We start from the raw sequence: 12,650 nt of genomic DNA, 5'->3' as shown, positions 1-12,650 counted from the left end.
AGCTCCAGTAAACAGTGTGTGTTGCTCTCCCACGGCCAGCAGTTCCCCACCCCAGCCGAGGCAGGACGAAAGGCCTGCACGCATCTCTCTTGTGCTGCAGCAGAAGGACCCGGTCCCTCCCCGAGGAGTCTGAAATACTGAAAAGTCTGCGGGTTATCCAGACACCCACTGGAGCGGAGCAAAGGAGCCCACAGTGAGCCTGAAACAGGGAAATACATCCCACACAAGGCCGTAAAAGACCAGGCTGTGTGGGCTCTTTCCCTTGGTGAGGAAGTATCCAGGGAGCGAGCAAGGTCGAAGGGCTGTGGGCAGGAGATTGCCTTTCCCGGCAATTACGTGTGATCTGTTCCCACTCCAGTCTTACCTACTGCTTCTCTTTATCTAACCTCATCCAGTTGCTTTCCTTCCTTTTTTTGGTCAAATTATTCTGCCTTCATGTGTTCTGTAATGTTTTCTCGTTGAAAATTATTATAAAATTTAATCGTGGGGTTCCCTGGTGGCACAGTGGTTGAGAGTCCGCCTGCCGATGCAGGGGACACGGGTTCGTGCCCCGGTCCGGGAAGATCCCACATGCCGCAGAGCGGCTGGGCCGTGAGCCATGGCCGCTGAGCCTGCGCGTCCGGAGCCTGTGCTCCGCAACGGGAGAGGCCACAACAGTGAGAGACCCGCGTACCGAAAAAAAAAAAAATTAATCGTATAGATGTTTGCTTTTAAAAATTAATAGTGAAGGAAATGAGGCCTCATTTAAAAATTATAACCAACTAGCAGTCAATCCAAAGTAGTAAGTAAGTGCTGGATAGCTACCTATTACAAGTGTCCTCAAGACTGAAGAAAGGATAAAATCAAAACTTCCGGGACTCATGCCATCTTCATATGTGGGGGGCATGTCGTCGCTTCCAGTCACTGCCCCCTCCTCTTATTTTCTGCCTACTTAGAGCCTTTCGCCACTTTCACAAACTATTTGGCATAAACAATGCTGAATCCTGCCTACTTTGGGTGCTTGTTAAACTGATGACCGACTTCCTGCTGTCGATAGGATTATCAATAGAGAATGTAAAAGGCAGAGACATCCGCTACAGAATTGGATTATTTCTCCACTATTTCTACATGGGGAGTATTCCTGTGTTTTTCTCATTCTTGAAAGAGACAACGGCTACTAGACTCGCCCTTTTCACTTCACTGGAGGGACGTTCTCACCTCTCTTGAGGGTACCTCTGGTGTACCCTGCTAGAAGGAAGTCACCTGTTTCCTCTGGTCGGTGGGCACTGCCTCAAGTTATAAGTTCTAGGTAGTATTCTGGGGAGAATTTGAATTGCTTTGGATTAACTGTCCTAATGTGTAAGAATGGCTTGTAAACTCTGAAATGGTATACACTGGAGAGATGCCAGCGAGACGATTTCTAATTTTTGACTACACGTAAGTTCATTCATCTTGCCAGGGACGAAACTTACAGATGTCAGATTATAAATATTGCTGCGACAAGAAACCATCTATAGACTATCTGAAACATTCTGCTGCCTTACTCATCTTATTTGGATAACATGAGTGGTTTCCCTAAATACACAAGTCATGTGAAAAGTACTTTGCAATCTGTAAGTGTATGTACAAATAATAGTTACTGGAAGGTAATAAAGTAAGAGGAAGACATGAGAACAAGGGTGAAACACTTGCAAGAAAGAGGAGGCTGCCTAACACACAGACATGAGGGTGATGTGACTATGCAAGGGGACTTTGATCTTCAAGACAGGATTTCCATCTTTCAGTGTTGCTCCCTTTTATAAACTGTAACTTGGTTCTTGTGCTTTTTTCATCCATACAGGACTTAGTTTTGATAGGATATATATGAATCTGTAAATATATAGGTACAGATTTATATTGTATCTGTACTAACTACAATTCATAGAGTTAAATGAGTATTTCTGATTGGTTTTCATTATCATTTTGAAGATTACAGATCCTCTAAATATACTATATATATTCCTGAGCTCTTTTTTTTGACAGATAAAAATTTGCCTGAGATTCCCAAGCATCTCAATGCCCATACCCACAATTCCTACTCACATTTGTCCAATGAATGTGAAGAAAACGAAACAAAATAACGACAGCAACAAGATTGCATCAATATGCAAGTGACTTGCTGTTAATAGGTAAACTAGAAACCATGGAAAACTATAAAGTGAAAAATAAGTTATCTATGATCCTACCACCAAGAAGTAGTCCCTATATTAACATTTTGATATTTCCTTCCAGTCCCTCTTTTTCTGGCTTTTTCCTTAAAAACAGTTTTTTGGGTTTTTTTAGATCTAAAGTGACACGTAGGTTATTTTTAGTCAGTTAAGATTTAGGTAGAACCAGTGAAGGAGGGCAAAACTTAATGGATGAAATAAAAAAGCTTTAAAACTTTTTAATTAAAATATTCTGTATTACTATTTAAAAAACAGACCTTGAATTTAGACATAGAAGTACAGAACCACACTCCCCCCAACCGTATACTTTCTTGCCTTTTAATCAGTGTGTTTTGTGAATATACCGACAACATCCTGAGGTGTATGAAAATACAGAAACTCAGACCCTGCTACAGTTGATCCTCTGTGTCTGCAGGTTCTGCATCCATGAAGATTCAACAATATTTGGGGGGGAAATTCCAGAATGTTCCAAAAAGCCATACTCGAATTTGCTGCACATTGGCAACTATTTACAAAGCCTTTACATTGTGTTAGGTATTATAAGTAATTTAGAGACGATTTAAAGTATACTGGAGGATGTGCATAGGTTATATGCAAATATCATGCCATTTTATATAAGTTACTTGAGCTTCCATGGATTTTGGTATCTGAGGGGGCCCTGGAACCAATCCCCTGCAGATACCAAGGGACGGTTATAATTATTTTTCACTTTATTGCTACTAACATATTTTAGAAGGTTTTGAAATACTATAATAGTTGTTTTTCAGGTATTCATAAACATATTTTACACAATAATATGTGTCTTTCACAGAAGCTTTCAGTTTACTTCTTGGTGTTCTCATAACATTCTTCAACCCTTTCTATATAATTTTTTGTTTAGATTAGCTCCTCTCTTTGGAAAACCTTGCAACAGAAGGAGGATGGACCCCACCCAGAAACTGGTTCTGATGTTGAGACGGATGACACCACCATCACGCCAAGTGGGTATGGAAAAGCTTATTTACTGAAACTGTCTATAAAACAGAAAATCAGGGACATAGAAAATAGACTGGTGGTTGCCAAGGGGGAGGGGGTGGGGGAGGGTAGGAGTGGGAGTTTAGGATTAGCAGATGCAAACTGGTATATATAGAATGGATAAACAAGGTTCTACTGTATAGCACAAGCAACTATATTCAATATCCTGCGATAAACCATAATGAACAAGACTATAAGAAAGAATGTATATATATATATATATATGCGCATAACTGAGTCACTTTGCTATACAGCAGTAATTAACACAACATTGTAACTATACTTCAGTAAAAAATAAATTAAAAAAAAGTTTATTTACATAGTCAGGTTTTCTGGGGCGAGCTGCCGCTGGCTCCCAGCCTGGTTTGAAAGCGGCTCAAGAGAGCAGGGGAGGGCGACTGCCTTGGTTTGGCGTAGGGTCCCCACGACCCAGCCTGGGCTTGTGTGGTTTGAACTTGCACCAGAGTAGGAGCCTTCGATGCTCTCATCAGCTTGCTCAGATGTGGGGCACAGGGGAGGGATATGGGAGGGGGGCTTGGACACTGTCTGTAGTCAAACATGGAAATTGGAATCAGACTGTGTATGCCAAATCTACCTTCCTGACCATTTGTGTAAATAGTTTTGAGGAATCTATTTTCTGTAGCATCGTTTAGGAGAATGATAACAATGTAATAGTGATGGTAGCTGACATGTATACTTACTGTGTGCCAGACACTGTAATCACTGCTTTACACATATTAGTTCATTTAATCTTATAATCAGTCTATGCAGTAGGCAATAGTATCTTCATTCTACAGATGAAAAATCTGCAAACAGAGAGGTTAGGTAATTTTCCTAAGCTCACATAGCTAGTGAGTGGCAGAGACGGGATTTGAAAACAAGTAAAGACAAATTACCTTTAATTCTTTTTTCTTTCTGATTGTTTGCACTGGCCTCCAATATTCCATGTTAATTAAAAAGATTTTAAGAATAATGAACTTTGAATCACTTCCAATTTGTCTGTGTGAATTCGAGCAAATTTTGGGTCCTGGGAAATGCTCTTCCAAGGGAACATGTATTTCTGCTTCTTTAATTTAACAACTTAGCAACATACCATTCCTACTGAATGATCCCGCACAGTTATAATTTTGTCCCTTTTTCATTGTGTTAGGATATAATATACATCTCTCTATTTTTTTAATAAAGTTAGATTTCAGAAAACATGAAAGAGGGAATACAACTGCCCACATCTTTAATTAATTTGTACTGTCCTTGAGTTGGTAATTTATGGAGGAAAAAACTGGTACAGACTTTTATCTTCTTAGTGATGTGACTTTTTCTCACTAATCTCCTTAACGATTTTTTTTCTGCTCTTTTAAATGTTTAGCTAATTGCTATCTAAATATCACTCGTGGGAAGTTTGTTACTTTTAGCTCTGTGACTTAAGATACAATATTTGGTTAGAAAGGTGGTTGATAATAGTTTTTAGGTAAATACATATCTAGTAGAGACTTTTAAAATAATAATTTAACTTTTCTAAACTTTGTATAAAAATAAATCTAATCATGAAGTGCTTTGAGAACTTAAAAAGCATTACTGAATACAGCTGACTGCTTTTAGGAGAGCATCTTATTTTAACTGTTCAGGCTACTTTGAGACATTTTTTATTTCAATGCCCTTCTAAAGTCAATATTAACTATATGCGACTAATTGCATTTTTCTTGAAATCTGTTATAAAACAATTTCTTGCATAGGAAATGTACTTTCAGTAAAGGGAACAGTTTTTTTCTTTGATGTTTTGTTTTAGACATTGAGTGGTTTTAGCTTGTCCGGGGGATTTTTTTCATTATGGTGTGAGATAAGAGTCAAGAGTCCTTTTTTTTTTTAAAGTCTATCACATGGATTTCCAGTTGTTCCAACACCATTAAGTTACCTTTGTCTTTGTGCTGAGAAATCAAATGGCCGTATATGCATGGGTATAGTTTTGAACTGCCTGTTCTTTTCCATCGGTCAACATTTCTATTCCTACACCAATTCTGCACTGCCTTAATTACTGTATCTTTGCAGCAAGTTTTGACATTAGGTGGTATAAGATGTCCAACTTTGTTATTTTTCAAAATTGCTTGGCTATTCTAGGTCCTTTCCATTTCCACTCCCACATAAATTTTAGAATCTGTCAATTTTTACTTGTCTGAGAGACTGTTTACTTCTCCTTCCCTTTTTTAAAATAGTTTTTAAAAATTGTGGTAAAATATACGTACCTTTTATCATCTTAACTGTTCATAAGTGTAAATTCAGTGGCGTCACTTACATCCACAGTCCTGTGTACTCATCCCCACTATCTGCACCCAACATAGACTCTATCATCATCCCCAACATAGACTCTATTCCCAGGAAATAGCAACTCCTCCTTTTCTCCTCCCCACCCCCCTGGCAACCTCTTTTCTGATCTGTGTCTGTGAATTGCCTATTCTAGCTACCTCGTCTCAATGGAATCATACAGTATCTGTCCTTCTGTGTCTGGCTTATATCACTTAGTGAGACCTCATGGATATCTTCAAGGTCCATCCATGTTGTAGCATATATAAGCATTTAATTCCTTTTTATGGCTGAATAGTATCCCTTTGTGTAATATATACACCACACTTTGTTTATCCATTCGTTTGTCGATGGACACGGTTGTTTCCACCATTGAGAATAGTGCTGCTGTGAACATGGGTGTGGAGATGCCTGTTTGAATCCCTGCTTTCAATCGTTTTGGATATACAGTTGACCCTTGAATGCAGGAGTTAGGGGTGCTGACCCTCCTACAGTTGAACATCAGCATCTGACTTTATTTTATTTTATTTTTTTTAAGTAGGTGCAAAGTTTATTTTATATTTTTCAATATATTATTTTTTTTAATATTTTATTTTATATTGGAGTATAGCCGATTAACAGTGTTGTGATAGTTTCAGATGCACAGCGAAGGGACTCAGCCATAAATATACATGTATCCATTCTCTCCCTAACTCCCCTCCCATCTATTTTTTAAAAAATATTTATTTATTTATTTGGCTGCGTTGGGTCTTAGTTGCAACATGCGGGCTCTTTGTTGGGGCGTGCGGGCTTCTCTCTAGTTGTGGCTCCCGGGCTCTAGCGCGCATGGGCTTAGTTGCCCAGCGGCACGTGGGATCTTAGTTCCCCAACCAGGGATCAAACCTGCGTCCCCTGCATTGGAAGGCGGATTCTTAACCACTGGACCACCAGGGAAGTCCCAGCTTCTAACTTTATAGTCAGCTCTCCATATGAGTGATTCTATATCCTTGAATTCGACCAACGATGGATCGTGTAGTACTGTAGTATGTATGTATCGAAAAAAATAAATTTCAATTTATTATACTCCACACGTAAGTGGACCCTTGCAGTTCAAACCTGTGTTGTTCAAGGGTCAACTGTATACCTAGGAGCAGAATTCCTGGGTCATATGGTAATTCTATGTTTAATTTTTTGTGGAACTGCCAAGCAATTTTCACAATGACTGCACCTTTTTCCTTCATTTTTTTTTTTGGTAGCACCGCATCTTAGTTGCAACAGGCAGACTCCTTAGTTGCAGCACGTCCTTCACTTTTTTTTTCTTAAAGCTAGATTTATTCTATTTTAAATGCTATCCTTTATTATATTCCATACTTCTTATTTTATTTTTTATTTTATTTTTTTACATCTTTACTGGAGTATATTTGCTTTACAATGGTGTGTTAGTTTCTGCTTTATAACAAAGAGAATCAGTTATACATATACATATGTTCCCATATCTCTTCCCTCTTGCGTCTCCCTCCCTCCCACCCTCCCTATCCCACCCCTCTAGGTGGTCACAAAGCACCGAACTGATCTCCCTGTGCTATGCGGCTGCTTCCCACTAGCTACCTATTTGACGTTTGGTAGTGTATTGCATGTCTTTCTTTCTCTCTCCCACCCTCCCTCCCTCCCTTCCTTTCTCCCTCTGAGGCTTGCGGGATCTTAGTTCCCCGACTATCTGGGATCGAACCTGCCACGCCTGCAGTGGAAGCTCGGAGTCCTAACCACTGGACCTCCAGGGAATTCCCTTGCATGTCTTTCTTGTTTAAACCTAGCAAACTCCACTTAGTTGTAGGATAACTTGTCATATTAAGCAAAATTAAATTCTAGCATAAAAGTAAATAGAACAGAGAAAAGTCAGACTATTTTAGGTTTGAAAGGGTGGGTAATTACAATGGACATAAGAAGCTAATTTAATTTGTCTAACTAATCCTTTAAAGAAATTTGGAAAAAAGAAGAAAGGGAAAATAAAACAAAACAAGTCTTGTCACCCCAAATTCTAACTTTAATGCTCTGTCTTCTCCAGTGTCTTTTTACGTACTTAGCTTGGCACCCACACCCAAGGGCACGCACTGGACCTGCTTCTCTCCCAAACTCAGTAATTCAAACACCCTCTTCCAACCACAACCGCTATGAGCATTTTCAGTCTCAGTGTGATCAGTGGGAGAAACCACTGACTTCTCCGTTTCCTCTTTCCTTTCTGCTCCTCTCCTGCCTGGTGTAGATTCCATGTTACATTATTTCATTTGCTCTTTCTTGATTATGTGGGCCACTCCCTTTTCTCTCTGTCTTTCCCAGCTCCCGTCTCCTAAAATCCTCACCCAGAAGAAACTTTGTAATTACCATCCCTGGTAGTTACGTTCTGGGTTGGTGCTTTTTTTTCCTGCAACACTTAAAATATTTCATTCCACTGTTTTCATGCTTGCATGGTTTCTGGTGAGAAATCTGATATAATTCATATCCTTATTTTGCTATGGGTAAAGTGTTCTTTTTCTCTGGCTTCTTTCAAGATGTTTTCTTTGTCTTTGATCTTCTGCAGTTTGAATATGATATGCCGAGGTGTTTTGGTATTTATCCTGCCTCCTGTTGTCTGCGATTCCTGGATCTGTGGTTTGGTGTATGTCATTGATTTTGGAAAAGTGTCAGCTGTTATTATGACTTTGAATATTTCTTCTGTTCCTTCTTCTCTTTCTTTTCTTCCTGGCAGTTCCGTTACACTACGTTATACCTTTTGCAGTGGTCTCATATTTTGTGGATATTCTATTTCATTTTTTTCCATTCCTTTTTCTCCTTGCATTTTAGTTTTTTAAGTTTCTATTGATTGGTTTTCAACCTCTGATTCTTTCCTTGTCCATTCTGTCTACAGGCCCATCCATTCTTCACTTCTGTTACAGTGTTTTTGATTTCTAGACTTTCTTTTTGATTCTTTCTTAGTGTTTCCATCTTCCTACGTACACTACCTATCCTTACATGTTGTCTACTTTTCTCATTATTAGTGTATTAATCATAGTTATTAAAAATTCTTTTTTTTTTTTTTTTTTTTTGTTGTACACGGGCCTCTCACTGCTGTGGCCTCTCCCGTTGCGGAGCACAGGCTCCGGACGCGCAGGCTCAGCGGCCATGGCTCACGGGCCTAGCTGCTTCGCGGCATGTGGGATCTTCCAGGATTGGGGCATGAACCGGTGTGCCCTGCATCGGCAGGTGGACTCTCAACCACTGCGCCACCAGGGAAGCCCTATTTAAAATTCTTGATCTAATAATTCCAAATTTCCTGCCATATCTGAGTTGGCTTCTGATGCGTGCTTTACCTCCTCACGCTGCATTTTTTCCTTTCAGCATGCCTTAAAATTTTTTGTTGAAAGCTATATATGATGAAATGAGATAGATATGCCTTTAATGAGATTTTATGTTTATCTGGCTTAGAGTTAGGCTGTGTTTACTGTTGGCTGCAGCTGTGGTGTCAGAGGTTAAAATCTCCTCTAGTGGCCTCGTTTTTGTGTCCCCTATTGTCTCCGGTATTCCTAGAGACTCCTTAAATAAGTTCTGACGCTTGCTGTTAATTTAGCTGTAATCCCCTGTGATTATAGAGGAGCTCTGTTGATTTTGTGGTAAGGTATGTGGGGGGAGAAGCAATCTATTGTCCGTATTTGCCTTTGCCCACTTTGAAGGCTACAGGAGGACGGAGCTGTTTCCCTGCCCTTTGGCCAGTTAGGCGAAGGTAGAACCCCAGCCAGTAGGCTCTGGTAAAACAGTTTCCCTTGTTAACAAGAACAGAATACTCTGGGTGCACTTTTATGTGGTTCATTTCCCAATCCCCTCCTGGAAGCACAAAAGGATTTTTGTCTGACCTTTTCAGTGGTAGGATTCCAGGAGGTAAAACTCATGTAAGTATGGGATCCCCCCGCCCCAAGAATGGGCTCTCTTAGGATATTTTAACTCTCAAGCTTCTCTGCACTAAGCCTCCAGCAATTCATCAATTAGAGTTTAAAGTGTTCTTTCCAGTATTGGCACCAGCTGCCAGCTTCTGCTCCTAGGTATTTGTTCCCAGTAAGTGGTGATTCTTTGTATCTCAGATTCTTTGTATCCTGTCTGTTTCCCCAGCTTTGGGGGCAGCAGTTTTCCCTGTGACCTCAGTTCTCTGATGTATCAAAGAAGAATTAGTGATTTTCAGTTTGTTTAGACTTTTTCTTGTAAGAATGGAAGTGACAATGTAAAACCATTTTACATGTCAGCCCAGAAACCACAGAAGTGTGCTTGTTGATTTTTCAAAAGATCCTGCTATGATATTGATTGGAATTTGTGCTGAATCTGTAGTTCAGTTTAGAAAGAATTAACATGTTAACAATATTGAGTCTTTTGATCCATGAACATTGTATACATCTCCATTTATTTAGATATTTAAAAATTTCTCTGAGCAGCATTTTCTAGTTTTCAGTATATAGGTCTTAACACGTATTTTGTTAAATTTATCCTTACATGTTTCACATTTCTTGGTGCCATGGTATCTGTTCAATGTCAATTGTCATTTGTTTACTGCTATATGTAGAATATAAATAATTTTTGTATATTGACTGTGTATCTCACAACTTTGTTAAACTCGTTATTTCTAGTGGTTTTTGTGCAGATCTGTTAGGATTTCTTATATATACATATATATATATATATTTTTGCGGTACGCGGTCCTCTCACTGTCGTGGCCTCTCCCGTTGCAGAGCACAGGCTCCGGACGCGCAGACTCAGTGGCTATGGTTCACAGGCCCAGCCGCTCCGCGGCATATGGGATCTTCCCAGACCGGGGCACGAACCCGTGTCCCCTGCATCGGCAGGTGGACTCTCAACCACTGCGCCATCAGGGAAGCCCAGGATTTCTTATATATTAATCACTTGTTTGCAAATAAAGACACTTTAACTTCTTCCTTTCCAAGTCATATGATTTCTTAAAATTAATAGATGTTATTTTCCCTTAGCTTTGGTTTTTTCCTTTTCTTTTGGCTGCATGGCATGCATGATCTTAGTTCACTGACCGGGGATCAAACCCACGCCCCTGCAGTGGAAGCATGGCGTCTTAACCATTGGACCACCAGGGAAATCCAATAGATGTTAATTTTTAGAACAGTTTTAAATTTACAGAAAAATTGAATAGGCAGTACAAAGGGTTTCTATATTCTTCTCCTACCTCCACCCCTGCAATTTCTGCTGTTAACATCTTGCATTAGTGTGGTACATTTGTTATAATTAATAAATCAATATCGATACATTATTATTAACTGAGGTCCATAGTTCAATTAAGGTTCACTCTTTAAAATACACTTTTGTTTTTGGCTGCACCACAAATCATGTGGGATCTTAGCTCCCCAACCAGGGATTGAATCCATGCCCCCTGCATTGGAAGTCTTAACCACTGGACTACCAGGGAAGTCCCAAGATTCACTATTGCATCTTACAGTTCTATGGGTTTTGACAAATGTATAATATAATGACATGCATCCACTATTACAGTATCATACAGAATAGTGTCATTGCCCTAAAAATCTCCCGTGCTCCACCCATTCATCCCTCCTTTCCTCCCCCTGAATCCCTGACAACCACTGATCTTTTTACTGTTTCCATAATTTTGTCTTTTCTGAATATCATATACCTGGAATCATACAGTACGTCGTCTTTTCAGATTTGCTTCTTTTGTTTAGCAATATGTATTTACATTTCCTATGTGTCTTTTTAGGGGGAGGGGGTGCTTGATAATTCATTTATTTTTGTTGCTGAATAAAATTCCTTTGTCTGAATATACCCCAGTTTATCCGTTCACTTATTGAGCTAGGCTTCCTCATTAGGAGAAGAGTGATATTGCCAAGTGTGACCTAAGGGAAGAAAGTAGCAGTGCAGCATGAAAGCTCAGTGTGTCCTCAGGACTAGAAGAAAGATAAGACACCAACAACGGATTCAGAATTCTAGAATACATATCGCTTTTATCCGATGCAGGTCTATTTTTAATATTATATTTTCCAAGCCATGAAGAGCAGGGATGCCCTAGGCTTACTGGAAAATTATTATATATTTCTTTTCTTTATTCCCCACATTTGTGGAGTCCCTACTGTGTTTTAAGCACTATTCTAGGCGTTGGGGAAATGATGGTGAACTCAGGATGTATAAGGCCCTCGCTCTTGCATTCTTGTAGGTAGGAAACATATAATAGTAAGTGCAGTGAAAAAATAAAGCAGAATGACAGGGTAGAAGAAAGCTACTTAGGGGATAGTCATCAAAGCTTCTCTGAGGAAGTGACATTTGAACTGAGACTTGAATAATATGAAAGGGGAGCCATTAGGGGAAGAGTGTTCCAAACACCAGCAAGTGTGAAGACCCTGAGATAGGAATACATTTGATGTGTTCAAAATACAGGAAGGAGGCCCACGTTCCCACTGAAAACCATTTACCCCATTTTATGATGAGATCACAATGCTAGGGGGTGAACTTCTACAATATGCTGGTTTTGAGCATTTAATTCTTCTATAAGACCTTTGTAAGCAATTGGTCAAATTGGACTTCCCTCGTGGTGCAGTGGTTAAGAATCCGATTGCTAATGAAGGGGATGGGTTCGAGCTCTGGTCTGGGAAGATCCCACATGCCGCCGGGCAACTAAGCCCATGCGCCACAACTACTGAGCCTGCGCTTTAGAGCCCACAAGCCACAACTACTGAGCCCATGTGCCACAACTACTGAAGCCCGCGCGCCTAGAGCCTGTGTTCCACAACAAGAAAAGCCACTGCAATGAGAAGTCTGCTCACCGTGACGGAGAGCAGACCCCGCTCGCGGCAACTAGAGAAAGCCCGCGTGCAGCAACGAAGACCCAACACAGACAAAAATAAATAAATAAAATAAATAAATTTATTTTTAAAAAAGAAATTGGTCAAATGGACTAACCTGCTATTCATATGTTCTTTTAACAGCTCCAATTACTAAACTTAAAGTTAGGTGGGATAGCATTCCCCAGACTTTCCTCCTCTCTGGGTCTTTGGGGCTCTTCCTCTTTATCCTCCCCTATGGCTTAGTCTTGAGTCTTGTTTCTTCTCACCCTGCTATCTGCTTAAGTGAGCTCATCCATTTCCATTATTTGTCATTTATGGACTGGCTACTTGA

The 12,650-nt window shown here is 39.9% G+C and overlaps 1 long non-coding RNA gene across 3 annotated transcripts in view; it reads left to right on the top strand.

The window, feature by feature from the left end:
- LOC109551566 (uncharacterized) overlaps nt 1-12,650 on the top strand; it is a 52,595-nt gene that overhangs the window by 11,171 nt on the left and 28,774 nt on the right. For all 3 annotated transcript variants that reach the window (XR_012334293.1, XR_002178372.3, XR_002178373.3), the window contains one exon: nt 3,067-3,170. This is a non-coding gene — a long non-coding RNA (uncharacterized lncRNA). The remainder of the gene's footprint in view (nt 1-3,066; nt 3,171-12,650) is intronic.

Source organism: Tursiops truncatus, chromosome 10, assembly GCF_011762595.2.
Source record: "Tursiops truncatus isolate mTurTru1 chromosome 10, mTurTru1.mat.Y, whole genome shotgun sequence".
Taxonomy (NCBI): Eukaryota; Metazoa; Chordata; class Mammalia; order Artiodactyla; family Delphinidae; genus Tursiops; species Tursiops truncatus.
The sequence above is the reverse complement of the archived record's forward strand: the minus strand, read 5'-3'. Positions and strand labels throughout refer to the sequence as shown.